Source organism: Dendrobates tinctorius, unplaced genomic scaffold, assembly GCF_039654945.1.
Source record: "Dendrobates tinctorius isolate UK_male_01 unplaced genomic scaffold, ASM3965494v1 ptg000104l, whole genome shotgun sequence".
NCBI classification, from domain to species: Eukaryota; Metazoa; Chordata; class Amphibia; order Anura; family Dendrobatidae; genus Dendrobates; species Dendrobates tinctorius.
Genome location: NW_027361772.1, coordinates 18443127 through 18457780, shown reverse-complemented (window position 1 = coordinate 18457780; position 14654 = coordinate 18443127). Strand labels below are relative to the sequence as shown.

At 47.6% G+C, this 14654-nt stretch overlaps 1 protein-coding gene across 5 annotated transcripts in view; it reads right to left on the bottom strand.

Annotated features, from left to right (window-relative positions):
* The window catches only part of PLAT (plasminogen activator, tissue type), a 124777-nt gene that overhangs the window by 105876 nt on the left and 4247 nt on the right, over positions 1–14654 (bottom strand). The window lies entirely within an intron of this gene.

The following is a 14654-nucleotide window of genomic DNA, read 5'->3' as shown; positions in this document are numbered from 1 at the left end:
ATGTGGAGGGTACTGTAAAGGAATACATTGTGAGAGAGTATCCTGTGTTTGTGGGAAAAATGTGTTGCTTTATGGTGGCCATTAATGGGTTACCATAGTGAGTGAGAACACAAAGGGGGTTCAATAGGGGAAAATTACTTTGTAAGTGCTACAATACAAGTCCCTCTCACTGCCTTTAATATGTGGGAGATTCAGCCTTCTGTGACTGTACCTATAGTATGTGCTGTGACCCCACTGACATTTTTTAGTTTTGTAAGGGGAAACCCCAATTAAGATGTCTGCTAGACCTTTCGCCCCCAGACATGGATTAAGGCATATGACAGAATGATGGACAGGTATAGTATATTGTTTTTTATTTTTGTTTTATTTCAGGAGAACGAGAGCTTTGGTGGAATTAGGCATTAGGTGAGTATAACTGTGCTTGTTATCTAATATATAAAGCTCAATGTGTGTGTATGTTTGTATGTGTGTGTGTGTTTATGTGTGTATGTCCAGGATTGGCATCTGCACCGTCGCAGCTACAGCCACAAAATTTTGCAGTCACACGTCTGGAGCCCGAGAGTGTCCTATGTTGCAAGGCGAGATTTTAACTTCGCGCGTTCCAATTCACCAAACAATTTTGCCTATTCATGTCATTTCTATGGTGTTATTGTCCTTCTGTAAAGCTGGAAATAACACAATTTATTACCGTGCCAACACAGACCACCCTCTGACACAGACTGCAGGGGGAGCCCACAGCCCAGTATCACACAGGATAGGATTAGATACACGGCCCAGCAGTCAGTATCACACAGGATAGGATTAGATACACAGCTCAGCAGTCAGTATTACACAGGATAGGATTAGGTACACAGTTCAGCAGACATTATCACACAGGATAGGGTTAGTTACACAGCTCAGCAGTCAGTATCACACAGGATAGGATTAGGTACACAGCTCAGAAACAGGATGTGGCAAAAGAGAGGACATTTTCATGCCAAGAATTCCACTCATTCCATCTGATTAGTTTTTTGATTTTAAACGCCTCTAGTTTCCATTTCAACTGCTATTTGCAATGTCTATTAACAAGGCTCAGGGACAGTCCTTTAAAGTAGTATGGATCGATTTGCAATCTCCATGCTTTTTTCTTATGGTCAACTTTACGTGATCTGTTCAAGAGTCGGAACTGCCAAAAATCTGTTCATCTTTGCACCGAAAGGAAAAAACAAAAATCTTGAATGAGTTGAAAATAAAATACTATCAATTCTTGGGTAATCAATTAGTTAATTTGTTTTACAAATCTGTAGTGTTGAATATATGATGTGAAATGTTTTTATGAGCAATATAATCATTATAATTTGTTATAACTAACCAGAGTTGGTTACTATGCTCAGGCAACGCCGAGCTCTTCAGCTAGTTTTTAAATAAAAAAGGAAAAAGTGTTTTGTTTCATTTATAATAAAGGATTTTTATTTCATATGTATATGGAGGTGCTGGGGATGATATATACAGGTGCTGGAGTCTGGTGTATATACAGGGGCGGGCTGGTGTATACACAAATGCTGGTGGAGATACATTGCTGGGGCTGGGTATATACAGGTGCTGGGACTGTTGTATATACAGGACCTGTATACACATCAGCCCCAAAAACGTATATCCACCAGCACCTGTGAATACACACCAGACCCAGCATCTACATCCCCCCAGACCTTGTATATACATACACATCAGCGCAGGCAGATGGCGGCCCCCCAGTCCTGCCCTGTATATGCCCTATATATCTCATGCTGGAGGCCGGCCTCAGTTATATATATATATATATATATATATCTATTAGTGTGCTTCTGTACATGACATCTCTGGGAGGTGAACCTATTCCTCAGCTATAAATCCTGATGAGCAGCGTCCTAGAGACCCCCTGCCCTGTAGGGACACATGAGGCTGCTGTGCCCCATCTGCCCCCTGCCATGTCCTGTTGGGGGGGGCTGCCGTGTCCTTTTGGGGGGCTGCTGTGTCCTGTCGGGAGGGGCTGCCATGTCCAGACGGGGGGGGACTGCCGTGTCCAGTCAGGGAAGCTGCTGTGTCCTGTCGGGGGGCTGCCGTGTCCTGTCGGGGGGGCTGCAGTGTCCTGTCGGGAGGGGCTGCCGTGTCCAGACAGGGGGGCTGCCGTGTCTTGTCGGGAGGGGCTGCCGTGTCCAGACAGGTGGGCTGCCGTGTCCTGTCGGGAGGGGGACTGCCGTGTCCAGTCAGGGAAGCTGCCGTGTCCTGTCGGGGGGCTGCTGTGTCCAATCAGGGGGGCTGCGCTGACGTGTCCTTTTGGGGGGCCGCCGTTTCCTGTCGGGGGGGCTGCCGTGTCCTGTCGGGAGGGGCTGCCGTGTCCTGTCGGGGAAGCTGCCGTGTCCTGCCAGGGGGCAGATTGGGCTCAGCACTCAGCAGCCTTATGCTTCTCTGCAGGGGGTGAGGGGTGACCGCACACACTGTTTAATCAGGCAGGCAGGGTCTATAGCTGACACAATGACAGACAGCAGGACCAGGGTAAGGCGGCCCAGTGCCAGCCCAGGGCAGTATTTTTTTATCAACAGAGAGTCACTCACTCACATCATCATGGGCCCGCCACCAGCGCCAGGCAGCCCGGCCCCAGCCCCAGGGCGACTCCGACTCGCCCAGTCCAGACGCCCACCCACGCCAAGCGGTGCCGCTGCCTCATTACAAATGGCCGCGGCCGCCAGGTTTCCTCTGCTCCTGCTGCGGTCCGGGGCGGGGCCTTGTCAGCGTCACCACGTCGCGTCACGTGTTTAACCCCCGCTGCCTGCCGCCTTGCCAGAAAATTTAAAGGGCCGGCGGCAGGAAAAAAAGAGGCCGATCCGCCGCCACCGCCAGCGGCCCATCATCTTTTGAAAATGGCGGCCCAGCAGGAAAATGCCCGGTTGGGTAAATGGCCAATCCGGGCCTGATGAGGGTGAAATCATAGAGAGCGATGTGGGAAAAGCAAATGTTTTAAATACTTTTTTCTCAACAGTGTTCACACAGGAAAAGGATTTGCCAGGGGAAATGCAGAGTGATAATGTAAACTCCCCATTAAGTATTACCTGCCTAACCCAGGAAGAATTGCAGAAACGCCTCAGTAAGATTAAAATTGACAAATCACCAGGCCCTGATGGCATTCACCCTCGGGTATTAAGGGAGTTAAGTAATGTGATAGACAGGCCTCTATTCCTTATATTTAAAGACTCTATAGAAACAGGGTCTGTTCCTTTTGATTGGCGGCAAGCAAATGTGGTACCAATATTCAAAAAGGGGTGTAAAAGGGAACCTGGAAACTATAGGCCGGTAAGCTTAACATCTGTTGTGGGTAAAATTTTTGAAGGGTTTCTAAGGGATACCATTATGGAATATCTCAATGTTAATAAATGTTTAACTCCATATCAACATGGATTTATGAAGGATCGCTCCTGTCAGACTAACCTGATCAGCTTCTATGAGGATGTAAGCTCTCAAATGGACCAAGGAGAATCATTGGATGTCATTTATCTCGACTTCTCTAAAGCATTTGACACTGTCCTACATAACAGATTGGTAAGTAAGATGAGAAAGCTTGGGCTAGGGGAAAATGTGTGTAGATGGGTAGGTAGCTGGCTTAGTGATAGAAAACAAAGAGTGGTTATTAATGGGGCATACTCAGATTGGGCCAGGGTTACTAGTGGGGTACCACAGGGTTCTGTATTGGGACCCCTACTATTTAATATATTTATTAATGATCTAGTGGATGGCTTACACAGTAAAATATCAGTATTTGCAGATGACAGTTTGCAACTACAGACAGATTTGAGTAAATTGGAGAATTGGGCTGAAAAATGGCAAATGAGGTTTAACACAGATTAATGTAAGGTTATGCACATGGGAAGGAGAAACAGATGCTACAATTACTTACTAAATGGGAAACTGCTGGGGAAATCAGACATGGAAAAGACTTAGGCATCTTAGTCAATAAGAAGCTAAATTGGAGTGCCCAGTGTCAGGCAGCTGCCACCAAAGCAAATAGGGTCATGGGATGCATTAGAAGAGGTCTGGGGACACGAGCTGAAAACATAATTCTCCCTCTGTACAAATCACTCGTCAGACCACACTTGTGGAATTGTGTGCAATTTTGGACGCCAGTGCTCAAGAAAGACATTACTGAACTTGAAAGGGATCAAAGGCGGGCTACTAAAATGATAAATGGAGTTGGTTCACTACAATACCCAGAAAGGTTATCAAAATTAGGTCTATTTACTCTAGAAAAGAGAAGACTTAGGGGAGACCTAATATATATGTACAAGTATATCAGAGGGCAATACAGAGATCTCTCCAATGAACTGTTTGTACCAAGGACTGTGACAAGAACAAGGGGGCATTCTCTTCGTTTGGAGGAAAGACAATTTCTGCACCAGCATAGAAGAGGGTTCTTCACGGTAAGAGCAGTGAGGCTCTGGAATTCTCTTCCTGAGGAAGTGGTGATGGCCAACTCACTGAATGAATTTACGAAAGGAATGGATGATTTTCTTGTGAGTAACAGTATAGAAGGTTACGAATAACATAATATTATAGGTAGATGGTAGACCCAGCTTAGGGGAAGGAATTTTTTTTCCCTATGGAGAAAATTGGCTTCTGCTCTGTGGGTTTTTGCCTTCCCAAGGATCAACAAAGCAGAACAGCTGCACTAAAAATAGGTTGAACTAGATGGACATAAGGTCTTCCTCCAGCCTTCAAAACTATGTTACTATGTTACACAAAAGGAGTAGAGTTGAGCGACTTTTGGTTTTTTAGGGTCGAGTTTCGTTTCGTGAAACCCGACTTTTCCAAAAGTCGGGTCGAGCAAGATCGGCCGATTATAGGGAAAAGTCGGGGTCGTCCTGAAACACGAAACCCAATGTAAGTCAATGGGGAATAAAAGTCGGCAGTGAGAGGAGGACAGGAAACACACCTACAGTGCCCATTTGAATGCCAAAAGCATCAATTCTTCTTACTTAAGCTTGTCAACCTTAATTAACTTCATAATACAAGTTACGCACTGAAAAATGGGGGTTATTTGGCTAAAGTTGTGGGGGGGTAGGGCTGGCTGCAGGTTTTCATGTGCCCTGGGCGAAAGAGCGCCCCTTTAACACATACCACAACTCATCATGCTCCGATACGGCAGAGAAATAGCGGTATAGTACAATGAAAAATACTTCACTTTTTACATCTCATGACGAGGCCCATCTATTTCTCCATACAGAATCATTGGTCCCATATAATGTTTGAAACAGTATATGATGAGCTCCACATAATGCTACAGTATATGTTGGTCTCCATGGATGAAGCTCCACTGTCTTATGGGCCCAAATAATGCTCCAAACATAATGGGCCCCATTTCTAATGCTCTAGTATATAATGGGCCCTGTAAATGCTGCTCCAGTGTCTGATGTCCACCTTTGGAATGTTCCAGTGTATGGTGGGCCCCATCTATCATTCTCCAGAGTATAGTGCTCCCCAAAAATTGCTGTCCCAACATTGAAAACAATGAAATAAGTCTCCGCGCTAGGGAATCCCTGTACTAGTCTGGACTCCTCGTCGTCCCCATCTTCCATCTCACTGCACAGTATTTCAACCTTGCAAGTGCTGTGATCCTGAGCAAGCAGGGGGGGCCCACTCGTTGGCGACGGCACTGGCACAGGGCCCCTGATAGTACGGTGGTGTGTCTGACGGCGGGTGGGCCGAACCTGCACTTTCATCTGCAGCTTCCTCTTTGTCACCGTGTAAGATGGAACTGTATATGGGAAGGGTAACCTGAGTTTCATCAGGGTCAGATTCAGGTCGTGTAGCGTGCGAGGGGAATGTAGTGGTCTGGGTCAATGTACCAGCAGATTCATCGAGCAGTGGCTGGGCATCAGTGCACTTGTGTCGCCCCCAGGAGTACGGTCGCCACAGTGGCATTACCTTCTTCCTAGGGAGTGTGATGTCATGCTTGGGAGCAACGAAGGATCTCTCTAGCAGGTTAACTGATTGGGCAGCGTTATTCCCACGAGTCATGACCCTCCAAACAGCGTTCATGAAGGCAAAGTGTTTGTTTTACGTGGGCAGTATGGTTGCAAAGCTGAACCTTAAAGGAATGTCCAGAAGGGCACCACCAGGAGTGGAGCCTACGGCGTAATTTGACTCAACACGGGCAACCTCAACCATGCCAGCTACAGAACAGATGCACACATTGCAAGCTTAATTCCGTTAACGAACGAGACTCCGTCATGCCCCGCGGTCCGAGTCCGGCTTACTAGAGGGACACGTGAGGCTCTGGCACATGAGATTGGCCAATAACTGGTGTGTCATGCCCTTACATGTCCGTGGCTGCATGTGCGCTACACTGAAAAGGCCAGCGTTTGTCGCTTACAGGTGCAGATAACCCGCTGAACACCGTTAGTGATGGGGATCACTGATTACAATTATTACCCGCGAACAATGATTTCCCAGTAAGTGCAGGTCAACCGCAGTTCCGGAATTAGGCCTAACCGTCATTCCTGAAAAAATGAAAAACTTACGTGTGCAAACCACAGGTGCTGTAGCTTGCTTAATAATAATAATAATAATAAATAATAATAAATTTTATTTTTATAGCGCCGACATATTCCGCAGCACTTTACATTTCAGAGGGGATTTGTACAGACAATAGACATTACAGCATAACAATAATCACATACAGTAGATTATAACAAATACCAAGAGGAAAGAGGGCCCTGCTCGCAAGCTTACAGTCTATGAGGAAAGAGGTAGACACGAAAGGTGGGTGGTAACAGTTGCCCTGATTGTATGGACCAGCCATAATGTTAAGTGTGCAACAGTACAGACACAGAGGGCTAATGGATGCATAAAGCATGTGGGAACATGATACTGGGAACCTAGTTATGGTAAAACTTTTGGCTCTGCCACACAGGGATAGGTTAGGTTAATGTGTTGAGGCGATAGGCCAGTCTGAATAAATGCGTTTTCAGGACACGCTTAAAATTGTGGGGATTGGGGACTAATCGTATTGACCTTAACAGCTCGCCAGCCGTTCTCACGCCCAGTATGGGTTACACGTGATTGCACAAAGGTTAGAAAGGGTACCGTATCCCCGGATAACATGTATGGATAGCGTACACATTCAAAATATATGTCTATACATCAGGAGGCAGGCTCAGACGGTGTTAGGCCCAGTATGGATTGCACGTGATTGCACAAAGGTTAGAAAGGGTACCGTATCCCCGGATAACATGTATGGATAGCGTACACATTCAAAATATATGTCTCAGGAGGCAGGCTCAGACGGTGTTAGGCCCAGTATGGATTGCACGTGATTGCACAAAGGTTAGAAAGGGTACCGTTTCCCCAGATAACATGTATGGATAGCGTACACATTCAAAATATATGTCTATACATCAGGAGGCAGGCTCAGACGGTGTCAGGCCCAGTATGGATTGCACGTGATTGCACAAAGGTGAGAAAGGGTACCGTATCCCCGGATAACATGTATGGATAGCGTACACATTCAAAATATATGTCTATACATCAGGAGGCAGGCTCAGACGGTGTTAGGCCCAGTATGGCTTGCACGTGATTGCACAAAGGTGAGAAAGGGTACCGTATCCCCGGATAACATGTATGGATAGCGTACACATTCAAAATATATGTCTATACATCAGGAGGCAGGCTCAGACGGTGTCAGGCCTAGTATGGATTGCACGTGATTGCACAAAGGTTAGAAAGGGTTCCGTATCCCCGGATAACATGTATGTATAGCGTACACATTCAAAATATATGTCTATACATCAGGAGGCAGGCTCAGACGGTGTTAGGCCCAGTATGGATTGCATGTGATTGCACAAAGGTGAGAAAGGGTACCGTATCCCCGGATAACATGTATAGATAGCGTACACATTCAAAATATATGTCTATACATCAGGAGGCTGGCTCAGACGGTGTCAGGCACAGTATGGATTTGACGGCCCAGACTACACAGCGGAGGAGCAGGGAGAGGTAAAGATTGCAAATGCTGGGGCCCTGCCCATGCAAGGGGGGCCCACTCGTGGGCGTCGGTACTGGCACTGGGCCCCTCATAGTACGGCGGTGTGTCTGACGGCGGGTGTGCACCACCACCGTCAGAGACACTTGATTGCACTATGAGGGACCCTGTGCCAGTGCCCGCGCCCAAGAGTCGGCCTACCCACCTGTCCAGGGCAACGGCACTCGCACGGTGTCGTGCGCTAGGTGGTGACCCCGGCCATGGGGGGGGAGGCAGCACAGTTAGGGAGTTTTAGAAAGTGGCATATGTTGATGTTGGACATTCAGCTGATGCAAAAGGCGAAATAGGTCAAGTCCCAGGAAGAGGTGGACCAAAGCAAGCCATTTTTCTGTCACCCTATGTGTCATCAGGGGAAGGTGGGACAAAATCCTTGGAAACCCATGCATGGTTCATTTTAATGAAGGTTAGATCATCCACATTTTGGGTTGACAGACGGGTCCTTTTTTCTGTCAGGATTGATCCAGCTGCACTGAAGACTCTTTCCGATAGCACACTTGCAGCTGGGCAAGCGAGCTCCTGTAAGGCATATTGTGCCAATTCAGGCCAGGTGTTCAGTTTAGCGGCCCAAAAGTCAAAGGGGAATGACCTGTGTGGGAGAACATCGATATGGGAGGAAAAGTAGTTTGTAACCATAGTTGACAACTGCTGTCTCCTGTCACTTTCCATCGATGCAGTATTACCAGTTGTGTGAGCGGTACTTGAAAAATCAGTCCACAACATTGTCATGAAACCCCTGTCTCCAACGTCACTTCTGCTGTGTGCACCATGAACACCTCTGCCAAGCTGCCCCCGGCCCGTACGGCTCGTGTGAGAACCATCACCGCTGCTGTGTGCTGGGAATGCCTCAAGCAACCGATTTACCAGAGTTGCTTGTTTATTAGCCAATATTAGGTCAAGGTTCTCCTGTGGCATGATGTTTTGTAATTTGCCTTTATAGCGTGGATCCAGATGCTGGCCAACCAGTAGTCGTCATCGTTCATCATTTTGGCAATGCGGGGGTCCCTTTTTAGGATCTGCAAGGCATAATCTGACATGTGGGCCAATGTTCCCGGTGTCAATGATGCACTGCGAGTGCTGGTTGGAGGAGCACTTTCTGGCAAATCCACATCCCTCCAGTCACGCACAAAGCCTGTACCAGACCTTGCCACGCCAACATTTTCACTTGCCCCACGAGATGCATCCTCCTCCCCTAAGTAATCATCCCCATCATCCTCCTCCTCCTCCTCCTCTTCTTCCTCCACCTCGTCCAGGAGAGGTCCCTGAGCAGACAATGGCTGAATGTCATCAAGGATTCCCTCCTCCTCTTCCTCCTCATCAACATTGGCTGCAGACGCCTGCTCCTTAAGGTGCGTCAAAGTTTGCATGAGCAGACGCATAAGTGGGATGCTCATGCTTAGGGTGGCGTCGTCTGCGCTTACCAGCCGTGTGCATTCCTCAAAACACTGAAGGACTTTACAGAGGTCTTTCAGCTTCGACCACTGCACACCTGTCAACTCCATGTCTGCTCTCAAAGTGCCTGGCCGTGTATCCTCCCACAAATGCATTATGGCCTGCCTCTGCTCGCACAGCCGTTCCACCATGTGCAGGGTGGAGTTCCACCTTGTTGCAATGTTGATAATGAGGCGGTGGTTGGGGAGGTGGAGCAATCGCTGCAGCTTCTGCATACGAACGGAGTGTACAGGCGACCGGCGGATGTGCGCGCACAGTTTTCGCACCTTCTGGAGCAGGGCTGTTAACTCCGGATAATTATTGAGGAAGCACTGCACCACCAGGTTCAAGGTGTGAGCCAAGCAAGGTATGTGGCTGAGTTTTGAAAGGGCTATGGCTGCCACAAAATTACGGCCGTTATCACTAACTACCTTGCCTGCCTCAAGATGTACACTGCCCAGCAATGACTCAGTTTGTCGCTTCAAGTACTCAGCCAGCACCTCGGCGGTGTGTCTGTCGCCCAAACACACCATCTCCAACACAGCCTGCTGACGCTTTCCACTAGCTGCTCGATAGGGGGACACCTCGTGTGCAACAGTGGCAGCTGCAGATGGAGTGCTCGTACGACTGCGCTCTCTGGAGGAGGAGGAGGAGGGTCGAGCGCCTACAGCCAACTGTTTCCTATACCGTGGGCTAGGCAGCACTGTCCCACCACCGCTGTCCCCTGTGGACCCTGCATCCATCACATTAACCCAGTGCGCAGTGATGGACACGTAACGGCCCTGGCCATGCCGACTGGACCATGCATCAGTTGTGAGGTGCACCTTTCCACTCACTGACTGCTTGAGTGCATGGACAATGCGGTCTTTCACATGATGGTGGAGGGCTGGTATGGCTTTGCGAGAGAAGAAGTGGCGACTGGGTAGGTCATAGCGTGGTACTGCATAGGCCATGAGTTCGCAGAAAGCTACGCTTTCCACCAACCGAAAGGGCATCATCTCAAACGAGATTAGTTTGGCAATGTGGGCGTTCAAACCCAGTGTACGCGGATGAGAGACTGAGTACTTTCTTGACCTACTCATAGTGTCTGGGAGGGTGAGCTGGACTTGAGAGCTGCATATGGTAGAAGTAGCGGTGGACAGGGCGGACTGAGAGAGGGTTGATGATGGTGATGGAGTTGGTGTTCTTTCTGATGGCCTAGAATCAGTCTTTCGTTGATATAACAGTGGGATTCCCTGACTGCTGTGGCCTCGCAACGACACCTCAACATTTGATGCTGTGCTAACCGGTGGGCTTACAGTGGGGGAAACAATGTAGCGTTGCTGACTACCTTCGTTGTGATCAGTTGCACATGTGGTACTTGAGGTTTGGTGTTGTGTCCACGCTTGCAAGTGCATGGTGGTTAAATGTCTAAGCATGCAACTGGTATTCAAATTTTTCAGATTTTTCCCTCGGCTAAAGGTCTTTGCGCACTTCTTACAGATAACCTTGGCCTGATCATGAGGATTTTGTTCAAAAAAGTGCCACACTGCACTCTTCCTACTTTGGCAGACATTTTGCGGCCTAGCACGCTGTGATCTTTTTACCCTCTGGACAAGCTGTCCAGCAACTCTTGATTTTTGGAACCTGTCTTTGGAGTGCTCTGGGCCTGCCAGATAACAGCTGTTGCGATGTCGATGTCTGCTGTGGATGCTCCTCATCTGAGCTATTGGAAGCAGCACCCTCTTCCCCCAATGGATGCCAATCTGGGTCATCTACTGGGTCATCCATCACCTCCTCTTCAATGTCAAGTGCACCTTCCTCTGTGTCACCGTGTATGGTGGTATAGTGTGCGGGAAGGGGCACCTGAGTCTCATCAGGGTCAGAATCTGGCTCTGTACACTGCGAGGACAATGTAGTGCTCTGAGTGAATGTACCAGCAGAATCATCCATCAGCGGCTGTGCATCAGTGCACTCCATGTCAGATTCATCTTGGCCTGGGTAATTCACCATTTCACTTGATAATCCAGGCATGGTATGTGAAAACAGCTCCATGGAGTAATCAGTTGTATGGCCTGCGTCATCCTTCAATCTTGGTTGGGGTGAAGGACACAAGGAAAGGTGTGGTTCATGAACATGAGCCTCCAATGACGACTCAGTGCTTTTACTTTTTACAACTTCAGAAGAGGAGGCGATAGAGCTGGAGGCTGAGTCAGCAATGTAAGACAAAACTTTTTCCTGATGCTCTGGTTTTAAAAGCGGTTTGCCAACTCCTAGAAAACTAAGCCTTCGAAGCCTTATGGAGCCAGACGATGACGCAGGCTCAACACCTCCTGCATTCGGTCCTATTTTGCTCTTGCCACTGCCATCAGATCCACCACCAACACCATCATTACCAGCTGCCAACCCCCGCCCAATTCCACGGCCTCTTCCACCAGCCTTCCTCATTTTTTGTAGAAATGTAGACAAAATCCAACAAACTATATAGTAATGTAAAACAAGGTACAAGGTGTCTATAGGACAGGGGAGATTTTGAATTTCTGCACACACTTGTGGACACTGGACACTTATGGATTGTGTGAGGCCCACTGAATATCACAGCGCTATGTCACAGGCTCGATGGCACAGGTGTGAAAAAAGTGACTACAGGATAAGGGAGATTTTGAATTTCTGCAGACACTAGTGGACACTGGACACTTTTGGATTGTGTGAGGCCCACTGAATATCAGAGCGCTATGTCACAGGCTCGATGGCACAGGTGTGAAAAAAGTGACTACAGGATAAGGGAGATTTTGAATTTCTGCACACACTAGTGGACACTGGACACTTTTGGATTGTGTGAGGCCCACTGAATATCAGAGCGCTATGTCACAGGCAGAAATTGGCTAGTGTATCACAAACTACAAGGTGTATGTAGAATTGGGCAGAATAGGAATCTCCCTAGAGTGTAGGTCTGTAAGAACGGAACAAGTCCTCCACTTATCCTTCCACAGTGACACACAGATAGCTTCACTGTGGCCGTGATAACAGCCGTTACACGGTACTGAGAGGAGCGTGCACGTACACGGCTGTCCGGTGTACGTAAAATTGTCAAGCTCCGTGTTTTTTAAGTATACGGACTGACACACGCTGTCTCTCTATAGTTTTGAATGTGATCAAACAGCAAATATATTTAACTGTTTGAAAGCTAGACAAAACTAGTAGGTGCAGGTCTGTAAGAACGGAACATGTCCTCGACTTATTCTCACAGAGTGACACACAGATAGTTTCACTGTGGCTATGATAACAGCCGTTACACGGTACTGTGTGAGGAGCGTACACCGCTGTATGGTGTGAAAAAATGCACGCTCAGTACCTCAGCAGGACAAAAAAAAAAATTGGGATTGCTTTTAAAAAAGCAGTTTGCAGAGCAGTGGGTAAACAGCAATGCAGCTGTCAGGAAGCCTTAGAAGGCAGCCTAACAACCAACACCGCTGATCCACCACAATATAGCCTCCCCTTGCACTGCACACACAGTGACTGGTGTGTTGTACAGGCAAAATCGCTAGCAGCAGAAGCAGTTTTTTTTTCTTCTTCCCTGCCTAACGCTCTCCCTACAGAATCAGCAGCAGCAACCTCTCCCTATGCTAAGATCGGCAGAAGATGGCGGTCGGCGTGCACGCCCTTTTATAACCCCTGTGACGCCCACCAAAGCAAGCCAATCACTTGCATGCCCTTCTGAAAGATGGTGGTGACCCGTGCCTATGTCATCACGTTGCCCATAGTGTCCGTGGATCCTGATTGGCTGAAAAAGAGCGCAAAACAAACTTTTGAAACGCGACTTTGGCGAGTAAGTCGCCGACCTCGTGGCCGACCTCATCCTAGGGTCGGGTTTCGTTTCATGAAACCCGACTTTGCCAAAAGTCGGCGACTTTTGAAATTTTTCGACCTGTTTCGCTCAACTCTAAAAAGGAGTTTTTTGTGCAAAAAAGTGTAAATATTTTATTCATTAGCAAATTCATTAAAACATGTCTGAATACAAACAAATGATGAGTACATATAAGGTGGAAGACTAAATAGCAAGAGCACTCGACACAATCAATAGTAAAAAATACCATATGGTAAGAGAGCCGTCAGGCACAGGCTAACAAGGCTGTTGGGGTTCAGAAATATAGGAGTAATCCCTGAGTCATAATAAAGGTAAAATAACTAATAACATCACACAGTATCTGAGTGTCAAACACAACAAATCAGGGAAACGTGTCCCACAAAGGGTGTATAAATGCTCGGCTCAATGACCACCCATACTTCCCAATCTGTTTTATCTATGCCAAACAATCATACCGCCGGTGTGCATGCACAAAAGATTTCATACTCATGTGGGGGGTCGAGTGGTCCTGCCAACGTCCCGACACGTTTCGCTCAAAGGGCTTCCTCGGGGGGTAAGAAATGTGATCAATATCAGACTATAAAGAGTGATATAGAGATGGGCATTTTTGAACGCATCTGGTTTTTGTAGGTTTGAACGTGTGCACTTAGCCTTACAGTGCCATGGTCTTCTAGATGTCTCTTCACTTTGGAAACATAAAGATATCCTTTTCCATGCTTTGCTATGACCCTATAGCAATATAGTGATATTGTTTATCACGACTGCGGTATTACTGTTATCTTCCCTTAACCACTGATTTGGTACAGATCGTGTCACTATCGGAACTCCTGCTGTTCTGTCTCCGACATAATTGATGACCTTTGACTGTCTGTTTTGATAATATACATACAGTGATTTGCTCAGAATATCAATAATGCTCAGTTCTCCATAGATTTTTGTTAGCAGTCGGATTCCTGCATTTACTCAGCGCGGATCCAGATCCTCACATTCTGCAGTCTCCTCCTATTTTGCCACTGCAGAGGAGATTGCAGAGGAGATTGCAGAGGAGATTGCCTTGCAGCAAATCTCTCCTGAGGCTAAGTCCTTCTGTCCTCTGACTGGGCATGCTCATGGGATGATCTCTCATTGGAGATCGGGAGTCATGTGCTCAGGTCCTGCTCCAGATCTCATTGGTCCATCTCAGAGATCTGGAAGCTTGCAGAAGGTCCCGGCTGCTATAAAAGGCGCGCATGGCTGTTCTGCCACGCGCTAGTATAGTCATACTTGCTGCTGTGTGTATGAGGACGGATGTATGATTCTGGTGACTGACTCATTTGAAACCCCTTCCCT